At 39.4% G+C, this 25,325-nt stretch overlaps 1 long non-coding RNA gene across 5 annotated transcripts in view; it reads left to right on the forward strand.

The window, feature by feature from the left end:
• LOC130455930 (uncharacterized) overlaps nucleotides 1-25,325 on the forward strand; it is an 89,894-nt gene that overhangs the window by 61,529 nt on the left and 3,040 nt on the right. For 4 of the 5 annotated variants that reach the window (XR_008914213.1, XR_008914212.1, XR_008914214.1 and 1 more), the window contains 2 exons: nucleotides 19,090-19,209; nucleotides 20,347-20,377. This is a non-coding gene — a long non-coding RNA (uncharacterized LOC130455930). The remainder of the gene's footprint in view (nucleotides 1-19,089; nucleotides 19,210-20,346; nucleotides 20,378-25,325) is intronic. The other variant, XR_008914216.1, reaches the window with a different exon arrangement.

The raw sequence follows: 25,325 nt of genomic DNA on the forward strand, positions 1-25,325 counted from the left end.
TAAAGCCACTAGCAACCTCATAATTTAATTTTAATTATTACAAAAAGTTTAAGTGATTTAGCTGACCCAACTAGTATCAGAAGTAAGATTTGAACTCAGCTTTTTCTGGCTCCCAGTTCTGCACTCTAGCCATTACTTTCCACTGCCCCCTTGAGACAGAGACGCCGCTACATCATTTTAACTAGATTTGTTCTCTTAAGTTAGCATGGTGCAATGGCAAAAGTGTTGGTCTTAGAGTCATAATCTGCATCCAGTTCTGGCTTATACTTCTTTGTAGCAAACCCCACCCCCCAGAACTCAAGAAATCATAAAAACAACTGATCATGGAGAAAAAATAAAATGCCAAATACCAGTTAGCTTTTCTGATCCTCAGTTTCTTTATCTTTAAAATGAGGATATTTGTACTACCCACTTCCAAGAGTAATTATGGGGAAAATACTTTGTAAACCCTAAAGTACTGTTTAAATGTGAATAGCAGCATTCTAAATTCCTTCTCTAGATTCCTATAGTATGTACTGTGTCTACCACTTCCTGGTATTTCTCACTCCATAATATCTCCCTTTTAGAATGATAAACTCCTACAAGGGCAGGGATTACATTTTATACCACTTTGGAGACTCAACCTGGAACGCTGTAACATTGCTTTGTTACAATGGCAGCTAAGTGACATGATGCATTACAGTCCTAGAATTGAATTTGGTTTGAAACCTGCTTCAGACACTAATTATAGTAACCTTGGGAAAATCAGTTAACTGCTTGGTGCCTCAGTTTCCTCTTCTGTTAAATGAAGATAATGTCCCCTTCTTTGCAAGGTTGTTGTGAGGACCGAATGAGACAACATAGGTAGTGTTTGGCAAATCTAAAAGTACTATCTAAATGCAGGCTACTTTTATTGTTATTTATTACACTCGAAGTCTCAGTAAATGTTTGCTGAGTGAACACATTTTTTGCTATCTTTTTTTCTGTTTATCTTGTCTATGAATCTGAACTTTTGAATTTGGATACAGTAGCCTGAGAAAGAATAATCGAATGGATTTATTACATTAAAGAGCTTTATTTTCCTTTTAAGTATAATTCCAGGTTTTTAACTAGAGAGGCAATGCTATTAATACCATAAGACAGAGTTTTGCTAATTCAAAGTGTGCCCTCCAGGTAAAGAGTCTGACCTTCTGGAATCAGATCCAGGGGGAGCCTCAACTGCTAATACTTAGGGTCCTATGAGCCCAAGGCTGACTGACCCTGCTGTGAGCCCAGATGCCTGGAAGGTGACTAGCATCGAAAATCTGGGCCTTTGTCATTTGCTCTGTGGCTAGACATACTCTGCTTTTAGACATTAGTCTTCCTGACGCCATTTTTGCATTGCTTTCTTCCCCCCTTTGGCCTTATACAATAGTAACAGTTTCACAGAAATAGGCTCTTCAGCTGAAAGGGTGTGCATTGGCCCCAAATCACCATCCGAGGATTCAAAAGCAACCTCATTGTTGATCCTCGGTGATTTCTTTGTTTAGGAGAAATTGAGTCCCAACTGCAAACACAATGGTCTGAGTATTTAAGAGGGATTGCTAATATTCCATGAAAAAACAACACTTAGTAGCAGACAGGAATATAAGTTCAAATAAAAATTACCAGAGCCCAAGTGACAGCCCTGAGAGTGTTGTTTTGGACAGAACACAGTCACTTGGCTGACCTTTTTTATAGTTGCCATGACAGTAGCTCCAACCCCCTACCAACATCCCATGCTGACACCAGTAGCCCCACTGCCTGCATCAATGGGAATGGGGTGGGGGTGGGGAGAGTGAGGAGGCAAAAGAGCCATTAGATCTAGGTTTCGACTCTAACAATTTGCATTAACATACCCTATTATGGTTTATAAAGCACTTTCAGGAGCCTATAAGGTAGGGAGGACAAGTATTATTATTATTCCCATCCATATTCCTTTTTGGACAGTAGTTATATGCCACACGGCCCCTAAAAGGAGGCTAAATATTTAGCAGTTTAACAAATATAGCTATTAAACTATAGTGCCTACCTCCCAAGACTGTTTGTTTTCCCTCTTGTTTGTTCCCAAGTGCCAGAGCAACACACTGTGGTTAAATCAACTCTGCCATTCTTCCTAGACCCGGAGTATCAATCTACTCACCTTTGGTTCCATTGATCCTCATTATAACATTCCAGCTCAAGTTGTCTTTCACTTTTTTTTTATGTGTTACCATCCCATTAGAATGTAGGCTCGTCTAGGGTAGGGACTATCTTTGCTTTTGTATTTGTATCCCCACCACTCAGGAGAGTGCTTGGCATATAAAGGTCCCATTAAAAACTTTTACATTCATTCATCTGTACAATTAAGGCTATAAGGTTAGACTTGATCCCTTTGAACTCTAATCCCATGATTCTAAGATTATCATCAATATGGCTTGGATCTTCAAATGCTGTGCTAAGTGGTACAGTAGAGTGCTATTCCTGAAGAAGGGAAGACTCATCTTCTTGAGTTCAAATCTGGTCTCAATAATTTACTAGTTGTGTGATCCTGGGTAAGTCATTTAACCTTCTTTGCCTCACTTTTCTCTTCTGTAAAATGAACTATAGAAGGAAAAAGTAAACCAACCCAATATCTTTGCCAAGAAAATCCCAAATGGAATCATTTGGACACATTAAGAGTTGGACATAATTGAAAAATGATCGAACAATAACAATGAACCTCCAGGGTTGGATGAGATCAAGACTTTGGTGGGGTATAGTGGAAAGAACATGACACTGGGTATCAAAAGACATGAATTTGAGTTCCAGCTCTATCATTAACTTTATTTGGGTGTCTTTAGCAAGGTCTGAAGAAAGTCAGTTTCTTCAGCTAGAAAAGGAGGAATTGGATTAAATGATTTATACCTTTTTTATGACCTTTTGGAATACTCAGCTGCCACCAGAGCTCTTAACTTTAAAATAGATTTTGATTGGCTAGTTGAGGATTATAGGGAGGTCCATTTGGAAATCTGGGGGCAGCAGTTATGGAAATCAAAGCCTCCCTAAAGTCAGACTAGTGGGAATCTAAGATTTACTCAGGGATTTGGTGGAACAGTGGCTAGCTCATAATAACTCCTATCTCTGCTAAGGGAGAGATGTGGATGACCCCAGATTTTCTTTTTCCTTTCCTTCCTTTGATGATTTTCCACTGCCTCTAGCTAGGCCAATCTCAGGAATGCTAGAATTGACTATATAAAAATTAATATGAATTCCAATCATTTACATGACTGTTTACAATTAAATTCAAAGAGATTTCAGAAACCATCTAGTACAACTTCAAAATAAACAGGAATCCCTTTTAGACTTTCTCTGAGTGAGTTGTCCTCCAGCCTTTGCTTAAATGCTCTTTGAGGCAGTCCATTTCATCTCTGGAAGACTTTAATTGTTAGGAAGTTTTCTTTACATTGAGCCTAAATCCTCCTTTTTGCAACTTTTCAGCTCTTGCCCCTGGCCAACCAGGAGTCTAATACTTTGACCACAAGAGTGTTCTTTAAATACTTGAAGATAGTTCTCAGGTCTCTAAGTCAATCAACCAATCAATTAACTAATAAGTGCTTATTAAATACCTTCTAGTGCCTGGCACTAGATACAAAGTTAAAAATAAAACAACTTTTTTCTTTTATTTTCTTATGAGAAATATATTTGAATATATATATATATATATACATGTATATATATATATATGTATATATAAAGTAATGGGGTGGGGAGATAAACCAGAATCTGGGGGATTAAATTAAGTAATCCAAATCCCCACAAAATATTTTGATACTTTTTGTTCATGTGCTCTTTAAAACTTCTCCCTAAACAATTTATTTTTACTTTAAAAATTTTTATTTGTTTTTAGTTACATCAAAAATCTCAGGCTATCTCTTTCTCTCTCTCCCCTTCCCAAGTTAGAGAAGGCATCAGTTCACAAACACACACACACACACACACACACACACACACACACACACACACACTATGTCTTTCATGTTTCTATGTATCAATTCTTTCTCTGGAGGTGAACATTCACAAATCATTCTTCAAATATTAATGCTACAACTGTATATAATATTCTCATTTTGCTTTTCATAATTTCATGTAGGTCTTTCCATGTCTTTTTAAAATTAATCTCCTAATCATTCTAATGGTATGGAATAACTCTATGATAATTCTATGCACAACTTACTTAACCATTCCCCAATTATAGTAAATAAAAAACATTTAAGCAAAATCAACAGATATGGAGATAGAACCTCTATATAAAAATATATACCACATTTATAAATATATATATTCATATATCACATTCTTTATCTCTAGTCCTTTACCCCTCTATTGAGAAGTAAGAGCTTCCATTAATCAACATTTCTCAAGGATGAGTTGGGTCATATTGATTTCATCTGCCTTTGATGTTTTCACTTATATTATTGTGGGAATTGTGGATGTTTTCCTAGGTCTGTTTACTTTGCTCTGAATCACTTTATACATGCCTTTCCATTTTTTCTCAATTCCTCATATTCATCATCTCTTACTGTACAATAATATCCCATTCCATTCATATATATGGTATGGTTTTGCCTCCCTTTTCTATCTTAGTCATTCCTTCATGAATCCACTCCAACATGTGTAGTTGCTCTTACAAGCAGTTGAAGAAGATTTAGGAGGACGAATCCTCCCCAGGGAGGTTGAAAAGTAAATTTTCTTCCTGACAGGCTAGCACATTAGTCTGAATCTAATAAAGAGAAATAGAATTGAAATAAATATAAAGTCTCATATAGGCTCAAAAAATCAACGTCACAATTACAAGATGAAGAATTAATTTGTGGTTAGACAGCAATTTGGAAAAACTATGGGAGTTTTAGTGGACTTCAAGTTTAATATGAGTCAGTGGTGTGATATGGTAGGGGAAAGAAGTTAATGTGATCCTGGAGGATAGAGAGATAGAACTCCTAGGAAGGAGAGGGAATCATTCCACTGTACTTCATTGTGGAAAGACTACATCTGAAGGATTATAATCAGTTCTGGGCACTAAGATTTAAGATAGACATCGATCAGCTAGAGAGCATTCAGAGGAAGGCAGTTTATATGTTAAAAAGCCTTGAGTATATATCATATGAAGATTGATTGAAAGAAAGGGAGTTGTTTAACCAAGAGAAGAGAAGACTCCAGGGGACCATGATACTTGTCATGTGAAGAAGGGATTGGAATTATTCTGTTTATCTCCAGAAGACAGAACCAGAAACAATAGGTATAAAACGTCAAAGAGGCAATTAGGTTTGATATCCAGAAAATCTTCCTCATGAATTATGTGTCCAAAAATGGAGTAAGCTGCCTCATGAGGGACCCACTCTGTTGCAGGTCTTCAAGCAGAGGCTGGGTAACCCCTTATCAGGAATATTAGAGTTAGAGACTCCTTTTGAGAATGAATTAGACATCATGGCTGTTGAGGTCCTTTTGAAATCTAAAATTCTATGATTCTGTGAAACAAAATGCCATGTGAGATCCCGAGTTAGAGGTTGAGGAAGGTTGTTACCAACATAAGGGGAACCTGGGGAGGTTTTATGGAAGAGATAGCATTTAAGTTGGGCTTCAAACCATAGGGAGAAGTGCAGCAAACAAAGATCGTGGGGGACATTAATTTTATAAAAGTGGAGTGTGATGATCAAAAATGCTGAGTCAGAGTTTGGGGTATTAAATTAATTTATTAATAGAATAGTCAATTTAATTTGGTCACATGATTCTTTCTGTAGCCATAGACCCCCAAATTCCACAGTGTAGATCATTAAAAAAATTTTGGATGCCATTATTCAGACATCCAAAGACATCTCTGATTGGTCAGTACTAATGAGGAAGTGGTCCATCAGACTCTCAATCTCTCCCCAATTCCTTGAATGATAATGGACAATCACGTGCCTGGAGTCCATGTTCAAGTCTTTTCTGATTATGCTTGACATTTTCCATTTACCCCAGTGGATATTTAAGGACCTGTTCTGCTGCTAGCACACCTGGCCTCCTCAGATTTTTATTTACCTGGGCAAAATAGAAACCATAATCCCCCTTGTCTTTCTATCACCATACAATGGAAGAAATTCCAGGGTGGAACATTCCTTGAATTTCCTAGGAACAAAGGAATGAGTAGGAAGTTCCAAGGGACAGATCTGAGTCTTAATTCAAGACACAGAAATAGAAATAATTCAATATATTAGAAATAAATCATCTTAGAAGATGGCCGTTGATTAGGTATGCTAATAAAAAAAATAGCATGGATAATATAACAGTGCTTTTAACATAATGCCTGGAACATAGTAGGTTCTAAATACATGGTTCTTGGTTAGAAAACCTAAAGATAATGCATAGTCGGCTGTGAAAATGTACTTTCATCTGTCTGAGTGAGAAGACCTCTGAGCTTAGGAGAATTCACAGCCCTTAAAGCTTAACAAAGTCATAGGAAGAATGTCTGGCTAGGAATGATTTGGAAAACTCTTCAACTCATGGCTCATAGTTTTATATCGGAAGGGATGTTAGAGGTCATCGACTCTAACCGGCTTATTGTATGAGCTTCTCCATTTTTGATATCATTGCTCAGAGCTTTTCCATGCTCCCTCACTGTATTTTTGAGAATGAACACCACCATTACTCAAACTGCTGCAAAGCACCCACTTAGAATGGCAGCATAGACTTATTTTAAGAATCTGTCAGAAGCTAAACACCTAGAACTCTTGTTTGACTAGAAAAATATCCTCTTTGACTAAAAATAAAAGTGCTTAATTAGTCAATACACATTTATTAAGGACTTATTAAGTGCCAGACACTGTATCAAGTCCTAGGGATGCAAATGCCTTAAAAAAGAAGGTGAAAGTCTCAGAATTGGCCAGGTATTTGTCTGAGCTTAAGTGGAGGTTTGGAGTCATGGATTATGTTCTCCAATCAGAAAAAGAGGCTAGTGATGAGCTGGAGTATCAAGGCTGATGAGAGCTTCGGGCATGATGAGGCTATCCCAATAATGAGCTTCCTGGGGCATGGTGGAGAAATTAAAGAAGTCCTAAAGTAGGGTAGCCAGGTGAGGAATAAGGGACCTAGCAACAGGGACAGATAGCGGAGGCTCCATTTTAATGTGGCATGGCTACAGCATGTGTATAGACTCAGTGAGTACACTAGGTGACACTTGAGTATTCTAGGAGGTGTGGGAACCCATATAGGCTGCCGCCCTAAATGCACAAAAAGTACCTTGTTAAGTAACCCATTTAGTATAAGAAATAATTGAGCCACTAGGTGGCACTATAATCGGATCACCACCCTAAGGGTCTCATCAAGCTCTCTGCCCCATGCACCACCCTTTTCTTCTAGTGCCCATGAGAGAGATTCCTTATTCTGACTAAGCTGCACAACTTCAATGGCCAGATGGGAAGGAAACTCATTAAATGGCTTCTGAATCTTGGTTTAGGAGTGTATACAAAAATGTTGCTCCATAACCTCTACCCAAACCTACCCCTCAGTCTGGGGCGGGGGTGGGGGGTGGGGGGGAAGGGGGGAGGGTTCCTAGCTTAGTTTTGCCACATCTATTATGCAGGCAAAGAATTTTTTTTAACCACATGGTTTATTTAGAGATTAGACCTATGCTTTCATGAGTATAGGGAAATAGCAGATGGGGAAACTTCCTCTACTATGGGTCAGCCCTTCTCAGCAACTTCTAGTCCTCTAGAATTACTTAAAGCATTGAAAGGTTAAGTAACCACTCCAGGGTCTCATAGCCAATGTATGTTAGAGGCAGGGCTTGAATACAGGTCCTTCTGGCCTCAAGGATGGCTTTTATACTTTATACTATATACTTTATACTATAGTATATATAGCTTTATACTATAGTATAGCCTGTCTACTTGGGTGCTCTGTTTGACCATAATGCAGAGGGTCCTCATAGACCCACAGGTTGTGGAAAGAGAAAAGGGGTAGTCAAACTGTGCCATTGTCTGGAGCCCAGCTCTGGGTCTTGATTAGGGCAGACATGACAAGGGAGAGTCTGAGTAGTACAACAAGGTGGCTTGTTCTCCTGGCTTCCTTTAGAAACTGTCTGATCACCCCTAATCTGGGTTCACTTCTCTATATGCTGTTCTTCTTGACCTGGGCAACTCACAAGCTGATAGGTATTTTGACTCCTCTGCTTTCTTCCCTGGTCTGGTGCAGCCTCTCCAAATACTTGGTCTTTCTCTTTCTGAAGGTATGGGTCTCCACAGCCTAGATCTCTAGGGTCTCTCCTAGCTTCCTGTTAACTGCATAATATGAAGGCTGCAAAAGCAGCTAGCACCAAATAGAAATTGTCATGATCTGAGAACTGAAGTTCTTAGTCTCTATGAGAGAAACTGTTAGCATGTCTCTCTCTCTCTCTCTCTCTCTCTCTCTCTCTCTCTCTCTCTCTCTCTCTCTCTCTCTCTCTCTCTCTCTCTCTCTCTCTCTCTCTCTCTCTCTCCCCCCTACCCTTTGCTTTCTCTGTGTGTTTCTATCGCTTTCTCTGTCTCTCTCTTTCATTCCTCTCCCCCTTCTCTTTCTCCTACCCTTTGCTCTCTCTCTGTTTCTGTCTCTGTCTCTATCTCTCTGTTTCTGTCTCTGTCTCTATTTCTCTGTTTCTGTCTGTCTCTGTCTCTGTCTGTCTGTCTGTCTGTCTGTCTGTCTGTCTCTCTCTCTCGTGTGTGTGTGTGTGTGTATGTGTGTTTCTGTCTGGCTGTATCTCCCCCTTCTCCTCTCCCCCTCATCTTTCTCCTACCCTTTGCTCTCTCTGTGTGTTTCTGTCTCTGTCTCTCTTCCCCCATCTCCTCTCCCTCTTTTCCTTCTCCTACCCTTTGCTTTCTCTCTATGTGTTTCTGACTCTGTCTCTGTCTCTCTCTCTCTGTCTCTCTCTGTCTCTGTGTGTGTGTGTTTCTGTCTATCTGTATCTCCCCCTTCTCCTCTCCCCCTCATCTTTCTCCTACCCTTTGCTCTCTCTGTGTTTCTGTCTCTGTCTCTCTTCCCCCATCTCCTCTCCCTCTTTTCCTTCTCCTACCCTTTGCTTTCTCTCTATGTGTTTCTGACTCTGTCTCTGTATCTCTCTCTCCATGTCTCTGTCTCTCTGTTTCTGTCTGTCCTTCACCCCACCCTTTTTTAACTTCCTCTCTTTCCCCCCAATCCTAAACAGAATAGCACAAAGTCTCACACAAGTTCTGAACATTCATTCAATAAGTAGATAGTAAGTGCCTACTATGTGTCAAGCACTGTGCTAGGTTCTGGAGATACAAAGACAGAAATGACCCAGTTCATTCCCTCAAAGACCTTACATTCTATTTTGTTGGCTAGTAAGTGGAGAGAGGAGACAATAGTGACTTCTGGATGTCGGCTTTCTGTCAGTCCCCTCTCTGTCTTTTCTCCAATCATTAAACCCCAAGATGTCACTGAAGTAAAATCACAATTCGGAGGAGCTAAGGAAGGAAAAGAATACGGAATTGTGGGTATGGGATACAATAACAACTAAGAGAAAAATCTCTCTCCTATTGAGACTTTGCATGAGGTTAAACCTTCGCTTTTCTCCTTCAATAGGAGCGATTTTCTCTTGGTTCCTCTGTACATATCATTTTCTCACCTGAAGGCAGAGCCTCCTTGGGTAGCAAGATGCTTTCTGACTCACTCAGGCATCCAGGGATGGTATGCTTCTGCGGATGACTTTTTCCATCTATATCAGTTGCAGAGTCATTAGACAAATCCAATGGGACAAGTTCAGAGAGTTTGTCAGTTCAAGTCACTTCCAAGACCAGCTGTTCAGTGAAGCACACACCAGAGCCCACTTGCCAAGAAGAACAGGTTCCCACTCAGTGTGGCTGACTTTCGCATTGGTGATACAGGGAGAGAAGCACATGAGTTTAAAATGGCTACAATCTGAGCACTGCTTTGGGAATGGTCCTTTAGTTTAAAATAGTGGCAAGAGGTTACAGTGCTATCTCACCTTAGAGTTCACCCTTGCTCCCATTCAACCTCCCCTGCAACCTTGTGGCGTAGGTAGGGTGAAGGTAGAATAAATCAGTTCAAAGCTTACCTTTTTTTGTGTGACCTTGGACTAGTCAATTAACTTTCCTGGTCCTCATTTTCTGCAGCTGTAAAATGAGGAGGCTGGATGAGACAGTCTCTGAACTCCCTGCTGTCTCTAGGTCTTTGACCCCATAAAAATGAATGGAAAGTATTTTTCAAATCTTAAAGAAACCCTGTAATGGGAACTATATTACATGTCCCAAAAGTCTTAGGACAAATTTAAGCTAATAAAACAGGCAGCTAGCTGGCACAGCAGATAAGGAGCGTGACTTGGAATCAGGAAGTCCAGAGTTCAGATCCAGCCTCAGATACTTACTGGTTGTGTGACCCTGAACAAGTCACTTAACTTCTGGATGCCTCAGTTTCCTCAATTGTCAAATGGGAATAATAAAAGCACCAGCTTCCCAGAGTGAATGAAATAATGTTTGTCATGAGCTCATTACAGTGCCTGTGGCACATAGGTGGTGCTTGCTTAATAAATGTTTATCCTTCCCTTAAGAGCTTCACAAAGACTCTTGGAATACCCTATATAAGTAATTGTCTTTTCCTTGGGAAGTATCTCACATCCCTTACCAGATTATAAACTTCTTGAGGGTAGAAAGATATATTCTGTAGGTTTCTCATAAAACCCAGTGCCTTGATTGTGGATTTAAAATCTTGATAAGCATCAATGAATCTGAACCACGCTCATTTTTGTCAGCTAAATCCCCTTTGCAATGAGAGCTTATTATTTCTGAGAAGTGTTGTTTGGGATTATAGAATGGAAAGAAAATAAAGAGGAAAGGTATTTCCCCCCCAACCTCCCCACCCCATCAAGACAAATCATTGCCCTTGTTTGAGAAATGAATAGCATTTATAGCTCCCCTGGACTCCACACATCACTAGAGACTATTTTAGCAGAATAAGCTGTGAAAAAATCCAACCACCACAAATTCCTAGAATTCAAAAGGACTTGTGAATTGGAATACAGAAGCAGTGGGGTTTCACTTGTCATGCGGCTCACATGCCAGGTTCAGAGCACATTTAAAAGAAACCCTGGGTTTAGAGCCAGGAATTAAAAAAAAAACCCAACCAGATCTTAAAAGCATTTAAAAATATCACATAAGTGCTCTATGTTGACTGCTACACAGATTTAATCAGTTTAACTCTTCCATAGTTAAATTGCTGAAAAACTATAGATGGAGATAAAGAAAGGAATGTGAGGGAGGATATTTCTGTAGCAGATCTCCATGTGTGATCTGGGGACCCCTGGGGTCCCTGAGACTCATGCAAGAGGTCTAGAAAGTCATAACCATTTTCATAATACAATTTATTTTTATCTTGATACATTTAAATGTCAAATATGGTAAGTATCAATAGATATAACGGGGGGGGGTATAGCAGAGCCAGTTTACTGGCCTAGGAGAGCTGATTATGGAATTTTCAGTGGGAGCATTTATACCATGAATACTGATAAAATCCTCAAAATGGGGTTTGATTTCTCATTTTTTGCTTATCTAGACTAATGAAAAAATGTTAACAATTCTGATTAAACTTAAATATGTTATCTCAATGATTCCATGCCCCCCCCCCCCAATCTGGTTGTTAAATATTTACTAGCATACTCCTAGTTACGATGTACATAAGCAAAAGCTTTTCAGAGTGGGGGGAGGTTTCAGTGATTTTATCTTAATTTTTAAAACCCTTACTTTCATAATATCAGTTCTAAGACAGAAAAGCACCCAGGACTAGGCAGGGTCTTTAATAATTAAAAAAATGTTTGAGTATCACTATAGTAGGAAAAAGAGGAATGGATTTGGAAACCAGGTGGGATTGTTTCTATGGCTCTCTCTTAATAACTGTGTAACCTTGAACAAGTCTCTGGTATAATATCAATAGCTGAAGGAACCTTAGGGATCATTATTATAAGATTACATATCTAGAAGTGAAAGAGACCTCAGAGGCCATCCAGTCTAACTACCTGCTTTTATAGATGAGGAAACTGAGGCAAAGGGAAATTAATTGACTTTCTCATGGTCATAAAGCTAGCACAGAATTTAGAGGTCTTCTTGATTCCAAGTCCAATGATATATCCAAAGCAGCATGATTTATTGCTGGCCCCTCACTTTAAAAAGAAGGAAACTGATGCCTAGAGAAATCAATTTACTTATCTAGAGGAAAAATAGCAGAATTTATTTTCTCAGCAGCCTCATTTTCCTCATTAGCTAAATGGGAGACTTAGATTTAAACCCTTGTCTTCCTCCTTAGAATTAATACTATGTATTTGTTCCAAGGCAGAAGAGTGGCAAGGGCTAGGCAATGAAGGATAAGTGACTTGCCCAGGGTCACACAGATTGGAAGTGGCTGAGGTCAGATTTGAACCTAAGACCTCCCATCTCTAGATGGGTTGTTCATGAGAGATAATACTAATATCAAGGAGGTCATGGACCATTGGAAGAACTGAAGTTTAAATGGAAAAAGCCCTAGATTTGGAGTCAGAAGCCCTTGGTGTGAATCCTATCTTTGCCATTTGTTTGATCCTGGGCAAGTCACTTTTCTTATTTGGTTCCTAGTTTATGTTTCTGTAAAATAAAGAGTTGGGTTATATGAGGTGTTCTTGGCTATAATATTCCTGGGAATTTTCATTTTGGGATTTCTTTCAAGAGGTGATCAGTGGATTTCTACTTTGTTCTCTAGTTTTAAGATATCTGGGCAGTTTCCCTTTTTTACTTTCTTGAAATGTAATGTCTAGGCTCTTTTTTTATTATGACTTTTAGGAAATCCAATAATTCTTAAATTATCTGCCTTCAGTCCCTTTTCCAAGTCATTTGTTTTTCCTATGTGATATTTCACATCTATATTTTTAGTCTTTTGACTTTATTTTACTGTTTCTTTATGTCTCATGGAGTCATTAGCTTCTACTTGGCCAATTCAAATTTTTAAGAAGCTATTTTCTTCCATGATGTTTTGTATCTGTTTCCTTTTGGCTAATTTTGATTTTTAAGGAGCGATTTTCTTCAGTATCTTGTATAACTCTTTTATAAAGCTATTAATCTTATTTTCAAATTTTTCTTACATTATTCTCACTTCCTTTCTCAATTTTTCTTCTACTGCTCTTATTTGACTTTTAAAATCAATTTTTTGCCTTTAAAAATCTTTAAGTCTTCTAAGAATTCTTGTTGGGTTTATGTCCAATCTGAATTTCTTCTTTGAGGCTTTACTTATAATTCTTTTTAAATCATTATCTTTGTCTAAGTTTGTTTCTTGAGCTTTCCTGTCATTATAATAGCTGGTGATGGTCAGGTTCCTTTTCTGTTATTTGCTCATTTTTCCAGCCTAATTCTTGACTTTGGACTTTATGTTAGAGTTGGTCTCTGCTCACCTCTGATGTGAAGGGGTGATGTCTGGCCTGAGCTTCTATCTTTAATGTCTTTCTGTTACTTTTACAGTTCAGTCTGTTGGTTTTAGTGCTCCCAATATGGTATGATTTACAGAGAGGTTTCTTTGCTGCTTTTCTGGTTTGTGGTTTGCTCCTAACTCAGGAAGGACCCTGTTTTTTCTCACACCTTGACCTGCCCCTCTTTGTTCTGAAACTATGACCTGGAGTTGGATAATGAGCAATAAAGCTGCTAGATCTTATCCATTCCTACTTTGAGTGCTAGTACAGGGATTTCTTAGGAACTCTTTCTGTCCAGGTATTTAATCTCCTTATCATTCTTGGGCATTGAGCTGCTCTCTACCACTGCTGCTGCCATAGCAGCTTGGTGTGCTCCTGGCCAGATCCCACTCCAGTGTCTGTAGACCTCTTTTTCTTTCTCTCTTCCTAAGCTCCCCTAAACTGGAAAAAAATAAGTCACTATGACTTTTTTGTTGGCTTTCCAACACAGAGTTCAGTTTGACATATATTTATAGGTTGATGTGGAAGAGATGTTAGAACACTAAAAAACTACTGGCTTTCATTTGACCATTTTGACTCCCCCTCTTTCCCATCCCAATCAAGCTGGATTACATGACCTTATTTTATTAATATTTTGACAACTATGTTGATATAATTGGTTTCCCTAGTAATCCTACACATTTTATTTTTAGCATTGAAAAATACTCTGTGAAAGGGTCCATAGTCTTCATTAGATATTGTCAAAAGGCTCTCAGATACCAGAACATTTAACAAAACCTAGACTATATGGTCTGTAAAGACCATTCCAGTTCCATTTAATTATTTAACATAAAACAATATCCAGACTTCTAAGGATATCTCAGATTTGAAGAAGAGAACAAAAGGAAGGGAATAAGCATCTGTATAGGGCCTATTCTGTACCAAGTGTTTTATAAATATCATTTGAGTCTTACAGCAACCCTGTGAGGTAGGTGCTATTATTTTTTCCCATTTTATAGATGAGGAAATTGAAGCAGAGAGATAGACTAAGTGACTTGCTCAGGGTCACACAGGATCCCAGAATGCCCCACTGATGAGTGCCAGAGACTGGATTTAAATCCCCCTTTTTCTGATGCCAGGTCCTGCCACCTAGCAAAGGGATTGAGAAATGAAGAGAAAACTTTATTTTTATGACCACAGCAGACTCAACAGAATAAAAATGGAAAGTGACTTAAAGGATAATCAAGCGAGAGTTAGAGTTAGAAGGGTCCTCACAAGTCATCTGGTCCAACCCTCTAATTTTGCAGTTGAGGACTCTGAGGCCCAGAGATATAAGACAATTCTCTCCAAGCCATGGTAGATTTTATATGACAGCTCCAAATCCAGTAGAGCTTTCACCATGGAGAAGTAAGTAGCTAGAGCTTGGAGTTCCTCAGATCTTCTGAGGCACAGATTTGAGTTCCTCCTGCAACTTTGTGATCTAATGCTACAGGATCCAAGTTTATATTCAAAACAAGTCAACATCCACTCTTAAAAAATAGGCTTCCCCAAATGTGTTGCTGTAGTGAAACGGTCCCATGAAAAGTACAGGAGCATAGGTGGGTCACCCAGCCAAGGCCAGAAATAAAATGTTAATGACCCAGCAGCCTTGGTTAGCCCCAACCGCTCCCAACTCCCAGCATCCCTATTGGAGTAGGAATACAGGGGAGAGGGAGGCTCCATTTTCTTTTGCTACTGCCAACACTAAGCTTTGTCCAAGTCCCAATAGGCTAACACAGCTATAACCAGAACTGCAGGACTTCATGTCTACCAACTGTGTGTATATAAAAACTATTCTAGCTGTAGATGATAGACAATCAGCAGACAAGTGGTAAGGACCCTCTCCCAATGGGGAATGGAAATCACAGGTTCAGACAATTGTGCTCTTCTTTTTTACTCAGAGCTGGGAATTGCTGCCGTGGAATGAATTTTTAAAAGAATAACAATATTAATTTTCAGTGATGACTTTTGTTTTACATTACAGTTATTTCTAGTTATAAACTCCCACCTACCCTCCTTTGTAACCAAGAAATAGATCAACAACCATTTGAATGTTTATTAGTGCCAGGCACTGTGCTGGGGATACTAGGCAAGGCAAAACACTCTCTATCCTTGAGGAGTTCATAGTATAGTGGGGCAGACAACATGTAAACAAATAGGTATTTTCAAGAACCATATAATGTAGAAGGGAGGCAACCTTAAAGGGGAAGCTTTTTGTGGCTGGCTGGTAGGGTAGGGAGGTGCTAGAGAAGCAAAGAAGCAATTCTTGCCTTCAAGGAGTTTACTATCTATGGAACTATATATATATATATATATATATATATATATATATATATATATATATATATATATAGTCAGAAAGATCCGTGTTTGAATCTTGCCAAAAATACTCATTGATTATTTCTCCCAAGTAACTTCTCTGGGCCAGAGGACATTTTTATTGTCTCTAAAATCACTTTAAATTCAAATCTACATGACTAATTGGTGGGTGTGGGTGAGCATTAGCATCTCTGGGAATCAAGAATGGCTCCATGAACTGAGCATTGGAGAAAACTAGGGATTTGAAGAGTTTAGAGAAGGAGAGGGTATGTTTCAATCAAGGAGGACAGACAGTACATAGACTGAGGGAGGGGAGATTAATACTATGTATGAAGAACAGTTAGACCAATTGGGCCAAACTATCAAATGAATGAAGGGAAGTGATGTGTAATAAGGTTGGAAAGCCAGTTTGGAACCATGTTGTAAAGAGATTTAAAAGCCTAACAGAGAAATTTATATTTGACCTTAGAGGCAATAGGGGACCATTTTTTTTTAGTAGAAGAGACAAAATTAGACCTGTACTTTAGGGAAAATTTAAACTTTAGCAACAGTTGTAGGAAATGAAGACAGACAATGGAGTAGGCACAATAGATCTAGTGACCATCATGCACAATCCTTTAATTCTCTAGTAAAAGAGAGACTGCTGGAAGATACAATGGAACAAGTGCCAGACATGAAGTTAGGAAGTGTGTAATTAGAACTTTCTTTCCCAGCTTCCCATTTTCCTTCTTACATTATGTGCTAATGTAGGGAAGATATAAGTTTTGTGTGGCTCCACCTCTCTCTCTCTCTGCTCCTGGGAAGGTGGTTATATAGGTTAGGTGAAAGCCAGGTAGGAGAATTTTGTTCACATTGTCATACTTAAATTTTGTTCTTCTATTTCTTCTACTTCAAGTGATTTCTAATAAATCTTATAAAATATAATACTTGGGGTTATTGATATTAATTTAAATCTTACAGAAGACATGAGTTCAGATCCTGCCTTAGACTCTTACTGGATTCCATGTGATCCTGGACAAATAATTTAATCTCTGTCTGCTTTAATTTATTCATCTATACAATGGGAATAATAATAGCACCAATCTTCCAGGTTTACTGTGAGGATAAAATAAGATTGTAGTTGTAAGATATTTTTCAAATCTCAGAGTGCTTTATAAATACTAGTTATTGCAATTATTATTGAAAGGATGGAGGAACATTCTGTCACCTGTTCTCTGGGACTAAGATTGATCCTTATAATTATTTAGAGTTTTACTTTCTTTGAGTGTCCCCCCCCCCCATTGACATTATCGTAGTCATTGAGTATATTGTTCCCTGTGGTTTTGCTTACTCCACTAAGAATCTGATTGTGAAAGAAAATGCTTCTATGAAATCCTTACAGTTGTCAGTTCTCATAACATAATAACATCTCATCATGGTCATATGCCAAAACGTCCTTTGTTTTTTAAAGGACCCTCAGGGAGAACTGGTGATGACTGTCTACCATTCATTGGTCAGATATACTAGGGTGATGGTGAGAGAATGATTAGTTTTTCTTAGTGGTAAATTTCACAAATCCCTGGTTCGTGGACAAAGAAAGGTTATCATTGGGAAATCAAGCCTTGTGACAAAGTATCCTTTGGAAGTCTGTAGACCCAGCTCCAGATTCCTGGGTACTGGATGTATTTTCACTGCCCTGTTACTTCATCTAAATATCCGGGCATAAGAAGTGAAGGGCTAATATTGTAAGGACCAACCAACAAATCTTCCTTCCTTCCTTCCTTTCTTCCTTTCTTTCTTTCTTTCTTTCTTTCTTTCTTTCTTTCTTTCTTTCTTTCTTTCTTTCTTTCTTTCTTTCTTTCTTTCTTTCTTTCTTTCTTTCTTTCTTTCTTTCTTTCTTTCTTTCTTTCTTTCTTTCTTTCTTTCTTTCTTTCTTTCTTTCTTTCTTTCTTTCTTTCTTTCTTTCTTTCTTTCTTCTTACCTTCCATCTTCAAATCAATACTGTGTATTAGTTCCAAGGCAAAAGAGTAGTAAAGGCTTCACAATGGGAGTTAAGTGACTTGTCCAGGGTCACACGGCTAGGAAGGGTCTGAGGGCAGATTTGAACCCAGGACTCCTATCTCTAGCCTTGGTAATAAGTATTTCTTAAATACCTTTTATAGGTTAATTGTTGTGCAAATAGAAAGACAAAGAAGAAATAATCCCTGCTCTCAAAAAGTGTATATTCCATATGTGCACAACCCATAGAATAGATACAAAATAAATACAAGGGATTTTATTTTCTTTTAGGAATGATGGGGATCATGGAAGGCATCAGGTTTGAATTGAGCTTTGAAGGAAGCCCTTGAATCTAAGATGCTAAAGTGAGAAGGGAATCCATTCCAGTCATGGGGGACAGTTTGCCCAAATTTGCAATCATTGAAGTCCCTTCTACCTCTTATTACCTGAGATCATAAGATCATATGATTAGAGGTTTAGAGCTGGATGGGACATTAGAGGTTGCTTACTCTAATCCCTTCACTTTTCATGTAAGAAAAATGAGATATAGAAAGGTTAATTGACTTGTTTGAGATCATACCAAGGCATCTAGCTGGCTCAGTAGATAGAGTATTAGGTCTGGAGCCAGAAAAACCAAAATCCAGCCTCAGACACTAGTTGTGTGACCCTGAGCAAGTCAGTTTACCTCATTTTTTCCTTAATCTACTGGAGAAAGAAATTGTAAACTACTCTAGAATCTTTACTAAGATAACCCCATGGACAGTGTGACCCACTGGGTCAAAAAGAATTGAACATGATTGAATAACAGCAACAACAAAGGTCATTGGTAGAAAATCTCTCTCTCTCCCTCTCCCCCTCTTTCTCCCACCTCTCTCTCCCTCTCTCCCCCCCTCTCCCTCTCTCTCCTTCTCTCCCTCTCTCTGGAAAAAGGATGCTTAAGAAAGAGAATTCTAATCTGAAAGAAAAGACACACCCCTAAAACAACAACCCCCTTAGTGAAGATATTGCTTAGACTAAGATAAGTTCTATTCCTACCTATTATCTTACAAGGGCATACTAGGATGACTGAAGGACATTAAGAAGGGAACTTTAAGATTCTACCTTTTTTAGGGAGAACAATTTTAAGAGTAATTTTAAAATCTAACTTGAGAGAGAAAAGAATATGAGGGTAGGGCTGACTAGAGAAGACCTGAAGGAGGGTGGAGTGATATAATAGGGAATGGATGTAAGAAAGAATAAAGCCTAATTCCTTATTCATGCCAGGGATAGGATTAACTGTGAGACCCCTGTAACCCTATAATTTTTCCCTTTCCTTTTTCTTTTATTCTCCTATATATTCTTAGTAGCAAAACCTTTCCAGACAAAAGCCCAACAAGTGATGAATGCTATTTTGGTGGAATGGAATGGCCAAGTGTTTCATGGAGGGTGTCAGAGAAATGTCTGGCTGGGAAAAGAGAGACCAGGTTAGTCCCATAGCAAGGACAAGGCACAATGGATGGACAGTTTGAATTCTGTCTACTTCATATTCCAAGGACTTTGTTCAGACCTGTCCTTGGCATTTCTTGGGCTTTCCGTGGTAAATGGGTAGAAAGACATGGGCAAGAGTTACACATGATGGACAGGCATGGGCAGCTGGCTGTCAGCATCACTGCATAGAGGGGATCCAGATCCATTGGAGTACCCCTGGATGAGTGACCTAGGGGAGAAAAAAAGGCTGTGTCATGGACACCATCAGGTGGACATTTGAGGTTGCAAGTGGGAAAAAGGGGAGGCTATGGGAGGCAAGAGGGATCTTTTGACTCTGGAACATCATAAGAATTCATATTTCTATGTGTTTTCATGCATTTCCTCATCTAAGAGCTAGTAATCCTTTAGATATAAGGCTTAGCTGTTGACCCAGAGAATTTCCATGGGACCTAACACTAGAATCTAGTTATCCTGTGGATATAAATCTTAACCTACTTAACTTCTGATTCAAACTATGGATGGTTGGAATAGAACCCTAAGTGTCCATTGCCTTTTTACTTCTCCCTAAATAATAAGCAGGACACTTTCTGCATTAAAACTGAGAGGCTGAAGAGGTGCTTCCTGCATAGCTCGGACAAGTTACTATGCCAATGGACTCTGTAGGCAACATAGAAAAGGTTTGAAGATGGACCCTACAGAAAACCTACAAAATCCCATAGCCAGCCCTGGGAAATGGGAATCATAACCCACACTCTTGAACTGTGTCTTCCTTTTGCATCCTATGTATTGCCTCATTTGAGGTAATACACATTTAGCCAGGATCCAGAACAGGAGGGAATTATTTTCAATCACCTCTGAGTTTATATATGGGCTTGACATTCCATGCTTGGTCTTCTGGTCAAATAAGGGAAAAATGAACCATCTTGGCAGTGGTGTATATGTGCTACTAGAATTCAGCAAGGGAGCCAAACCATCCCCAGAAGGGGAAGGATTATTTGTAGCTTTCCAATGACCCTATAATTGCATGAACCATAAATTCAAGGCCTGGAAGTTCAGAACATTTGTGATATGAATGGAAACTGCTTGGGAACATGCAACATTCATTTTTGTTAACTTTTCTCTGTCTCGTATAGGAAGCAGATTCTGTTTTCTCATGGCTCAGTGGTAAGTACGCTTTTGTCACTCTCTGTGTGTGCTATTTGTCAATGGTCTTTTTTAAAGAACCCTACAGAAATAGCAGGAAACAATGCTGGTTCCTTTTTTTGTTGTTTATTTATTTATTTTTTAAATTTGGAAAGAGGGAAACCTACCACTCTAAGAAAATAGGCATGGGGGAAAATAATGGGTGAATTTGGAAATGATTTTTGAGGGAAAAGTAGCTTTACTTTTGGCTCTGCATAAATGATCACATTGATCAATTAATCAACAAAATATTTATTGATTATGTAGTGTGCGTACTGTGAGAGAAGCTATTGGAACTTCCAAGAAGGGATGGGTACAAAGACAGAATGAAAGGGAGATCCTTCTGTCAAGGATCTTTTAATCTAGATAGGGGGAAAGGACAGAGACATAGCAAAAGGAAACAAAGCAATGCACACTCATTCAATCTTGGCAACAAATACTTATTAGATGACTACTGTGTAAGGCACTATGCTAAGTGCTTGAGATGTGAAGGCAAAAATGAAACAATGCCTGCCTCTCGGGAGTGTTCATTCTACTGAGGGAGTCTATGAAGAGTTATTTAACAAACAACTTCCATGTATAAAATACAGCGCGCCTACAGATAAATAAACACAAAGTAATTCTGGGAGGGAAGGAGAGTTAACAACTAGGGGCACCATAAAAGGTCTCATACAGGACATGGCACTCATGCTGTGTTTGGAAGGAAGCTAGGGAAGGATTTTCTGAAGCAGAGGTGATGCAGGAATGCATTTTAGACATGGGAAACCACCTATGCCAAAGCACAGAGGCAGGAGATAGGTCATATGTGGGAAACAACCAGTCAGTTTGAAATGGAGAGTGTATAAGGGAGAAATGTGAACTAACTGGACAGGTAAGGAGGAGACACATCCTGGAGATCTTGTCACACTTAGTGCCAAAGAAGTGGTACCAATGCCAAACCCCACACACATCTGCAGCTCAGATGAGGCCAGGTGCTCTCCTAAAGACCTGCTCCTTAGCCATTTCATTTTCATGCAGAAGTCAGACCAAAAAACTTGGAAGAGCAGATAACTAACCATGTAGTTTGAATATATATATACATACATATATACATATATATATACACATGTATGTATATATGTATATATGTATCATATACATATATACATATATACACATGTATGTATATATGTATATATGTATCACATATATACATATATATATACATACATGTATATATATGTATGTATGTATGTATGTATGTATGTATTTGGAGTCACTTGGAGTCAGTATGATCCGAGTTCAAAGGTGGCCTCAGACCCTTACTACCTGTGTGATTCTGGACAACTCATTTAACCCTCATTTTCTTCATCTGCAAAATGAGCTGGAGAAGGAAATGGCAAGCTACTCTAGAATCTTTGCCAAGAAAACCCCAAATAGGGTCACAAAGTGTTGGACACAACTAAAACAACTGAACACAATCCTAGTGAAGTCTTAGGACAGGGATCATTTTTTATACCTCCAATTCAAAATCTTTGAGGAGGGTGTATCTTCTAGAATTAACAGCAGCACCATTTGCTGAACAGAAAAGGGACTCAGTCTACATTCTCTGATGATTCATTGATGATATATGAGAGTGCAGAATGGACTATGGGGAGACAGGGTTATTAATATGATATAAGTATGTTATTGTATGACAAGTAAATGGCATCAGACAAATTAAGGCACCAAAGGGGATCTTCCTCTTTGGAGATCAGGTCAAACAACAAATGTCTTCCAGTCCTGTGGTTATTTTGGGGGGAAGGGGAGGAAGGATTTCACTGGATTTGATTTCTTGCTTGCCAGTTATTATCTGTGTGACCTTGAACACATCATCTAATATTTTATTAGCATATTGCAGTGAAAAGAAGGGAATGGCAAACAAGCAGAGAGTGCTCAGATGATGGAATCCCAACATGGAAGAGGTTGGGCAGACTGTTTTCAGAAAGACATGATCATATGTACTAGATGGTTTAAACCATTCTATAGCTGGTTCTAGTCCATTTTCCATATGATAAGGAGGCAAAATTATTGATGGCTGCATTGTTGGAACTGGAGTAAATTCAAAAGGCAAAGAGTAACCGGAGTGAAGTCTGACCCTCACTCCTACCATATTTTGTTCATGCACTCTGTCAAAGCCTAAGGGTCTGGTGGGAAATGGGTCTCAAGTCTTCATTTCTTAAAAATAACCCTTATATTTTGTCTTACAATTAATACTATGTATTGGTTTCAAGGCAGAAGAACCAGAAGAACGAGGCAATGGGCAGTAAGTGATGTTCCCATAGTCACACAGCTAGGAAATGTCTGAGACCAGATTTGAACCCAGGGTCTCTTGTATCTAGGCCTGGCTCTCCATCCATTGAGCCATCTATCTGCCCCCTGGGTCTTCATTTTTTGACTGGGGCAGCATTGTCCCTGAGCGCCTAGTTTTGCTGCTGCTTTCTTCTCTGTTGTGGCTACTTTTCCACCAATTTGATGAAAGAGTATTAGAGATGGTTATATCCTTGTGAACTTTGAACGGTCAGGATGATGAGGCACCAGAAAAGCAGGACCAAGGGACGATCTTGGCCAGGGCCTGGATTTGCCAGAAGCCAGATGGTGAGGGATGAAGTGCTGAGCCACCTGCTTGACCCAGCCCATTCACTACTGAGCTTTGAATTCATCCAGGAGCTATGCCACATTTGGAATCCAGCCTGGTGGGACCAATGCAATATTGAAACTGCTTTAAGAGGAGCTTATTTTCTCCAGGGTCAAAGGTGGCATAGAGGAGAGGACACCCCCAGTTACTGAGATGAAATGTTCCATTTGTCCTTTTGTTCTTGTTAAATATTCACAACAAGCATCCCTTTGAAAAATCTAATTGGTATTAATTGATTAAATGGAAATGGGGAACTAAGCAATGGTTTTTAAGGAGGGGAACACTGGAATGGTGGCTTGAGTTGATGGTATCAGAGAAAGCCAACCCACTGTCTCTCAGTGGTACTCCTAAAACCCTGAAGGGAGATAGAGTGGCCTTACATCAGAAAATGTGTAGAAATAGCGTTACAATATTAACAGTCATCCAGCATTTGTTAGCACCCACTATGTAATGGGCACTGCATCTTTAAGAGCTGGTACTTTAGGGGGAAGCTGGGTAGCTCATTGGATTGAGAGGCAGGCCTAGAGATGGGAGATCTTAGGTTCAAATCTGGCCTCAGACACTTCCCAGCGGTGTGACCCTGGGCAAGTCACTTGACCCCCATTGCCTAGCCCTTATCACTCTTCTGCCTTGGAACCAATATACAGTATTGATTCCAAGATGGAAGATGGAAGGTAAGGGTTTTAAAAAAAAGAGCTAGTGCTTTAAATATATTATTTCATTTAAGCCTCACAACAATCTTGTCATAGTGTAAGCATTATCATTTTTTTATACAGAAGGAAACAGGCTGTTCAATATCATTAAGCTAGTTAAATATCAGGCAGAATCTGAACCTGGGTCTTCTTGATTTCCTTCTTTTCTTTTTTTAGATCCTTACTTTCCATGCTACATGGTTAATACTATATAAATATTATGTATGATGATTTAAAACCCTTATCTTCCATCTTAGAATGGATTCTATATACTGGTTCCAAGGCAGAATAGTGGTAAGGGCAAGGCAATGGGAGCTAAGTGACTTGCCCAGGGTCACACCACTATGAAGTGTCCGAGGCCATATTACCTTCTGTCCATTATGCCATGTACTTCTATTGCTAGGAAAGCACTTTGTAAACTATACATGAAATAATTTTCTCCTTCTACAGCAAAAACCCCCCAAACAATCCATCTCTCTTTAGCTTCTGGGCATGTCCAAACAAAGTCATCAGCAGGGGACTGGCAGGCCACCTTCTGTGGACACTGTGACAAGGGAGGGGAGACGAGAAAGGTGTCTGGAAATGGAGCTTTGTTCAGTCTTGGTGAATCCTTTGACATCAGCCAGGATCCCAGGGTTGTCTGCTTCTGTGATTTCCTAATTGCTTCCCTAATCTTTTATGTTTGGATAACAAGCCAGAAATCTGCTTTTCCTTCCCTTCCCTTCCCTTCCTCCCCCTTTTCTTCCCTTCCCCTCCCTCCTTCCCTTTCCTACTGCTTGTGTCAGAGGCGGGGGCTGCGATCTTTACCTGTGCAGTGACTTCAGGGTTATTCCCCGCAGTCTTGCCTCATTTGGACCAGCAGCTGCTGGCAGCCCAGGCCCTGCACACCTCTGGCCCCCTTGCGGGATGCAGGGGAATTGCTCTGCCTATACTGGGTGATGTTCCCAGTTTGGAATCCCTCTCCGCCAACATCCTCAAATAAAAGAGAGGAAAAAGGACAAAAGAAGAAAGGTGAACAGCCCCTGCAACTCACTCGTGCATTGTTCATTTCTAAATGAGATGGCAAAGCTTCTGCTAGTCCGCGGGGGCTCAGTCTGGCATGAGTCAGCAACCAGCACGATTTACTGCCAGTTGATTAAATTAGCATTTGTTATAAGCCAGAAAAAGGGAGGAGAAGAGGAAAGGAAATGGGGGAAGGGGAGAAGGGAGAAGGGGGAGGGGAGGACCCAAGAAAGGAGAAGAAAAATCTTCTTCAAGGTTCCTGAATTATTTATGACCTGGAACTCTACATGCTTAACCAGCGACATACTTGATAGAGGGAAGCTCCAAAGGTCTCTTCCCTTAAAGAGGCAGACAGAGCACATCCTTCTATGCCCTTGTGGCTCTAGGAGGAGATTTTTAAAAATAAAGGCAATAGGGGAGGAATGTTGAACTCTATTAATTCTATGATGACCTTGAAGACAGAAGTGCTGCATAGAAATTTTGCTTTCATTGCTTCAACAGGAAGTCGGGTTTTTCAAGAGTCCTTTGAGCAATGGTGCCTTTAGTTTTCTTTGTATTGTGAAATCAGGAGGCCATTTGT

Source organism: Monodelphis domestica, chromosome 8 (genome assembly GCF_027887165.1).
Source record: "Monodelphis domestica isolate mMonDom1 chromosome 8, mMonDom1.pri, whole genome shotgun sequence".
NCBI classification, from domain to species: Eukaryota; Metazoa; Chordata; class Mammalia; order Didelphimorphia; family Didelphidae; genus Monodelphis; species Monodelphis domestica.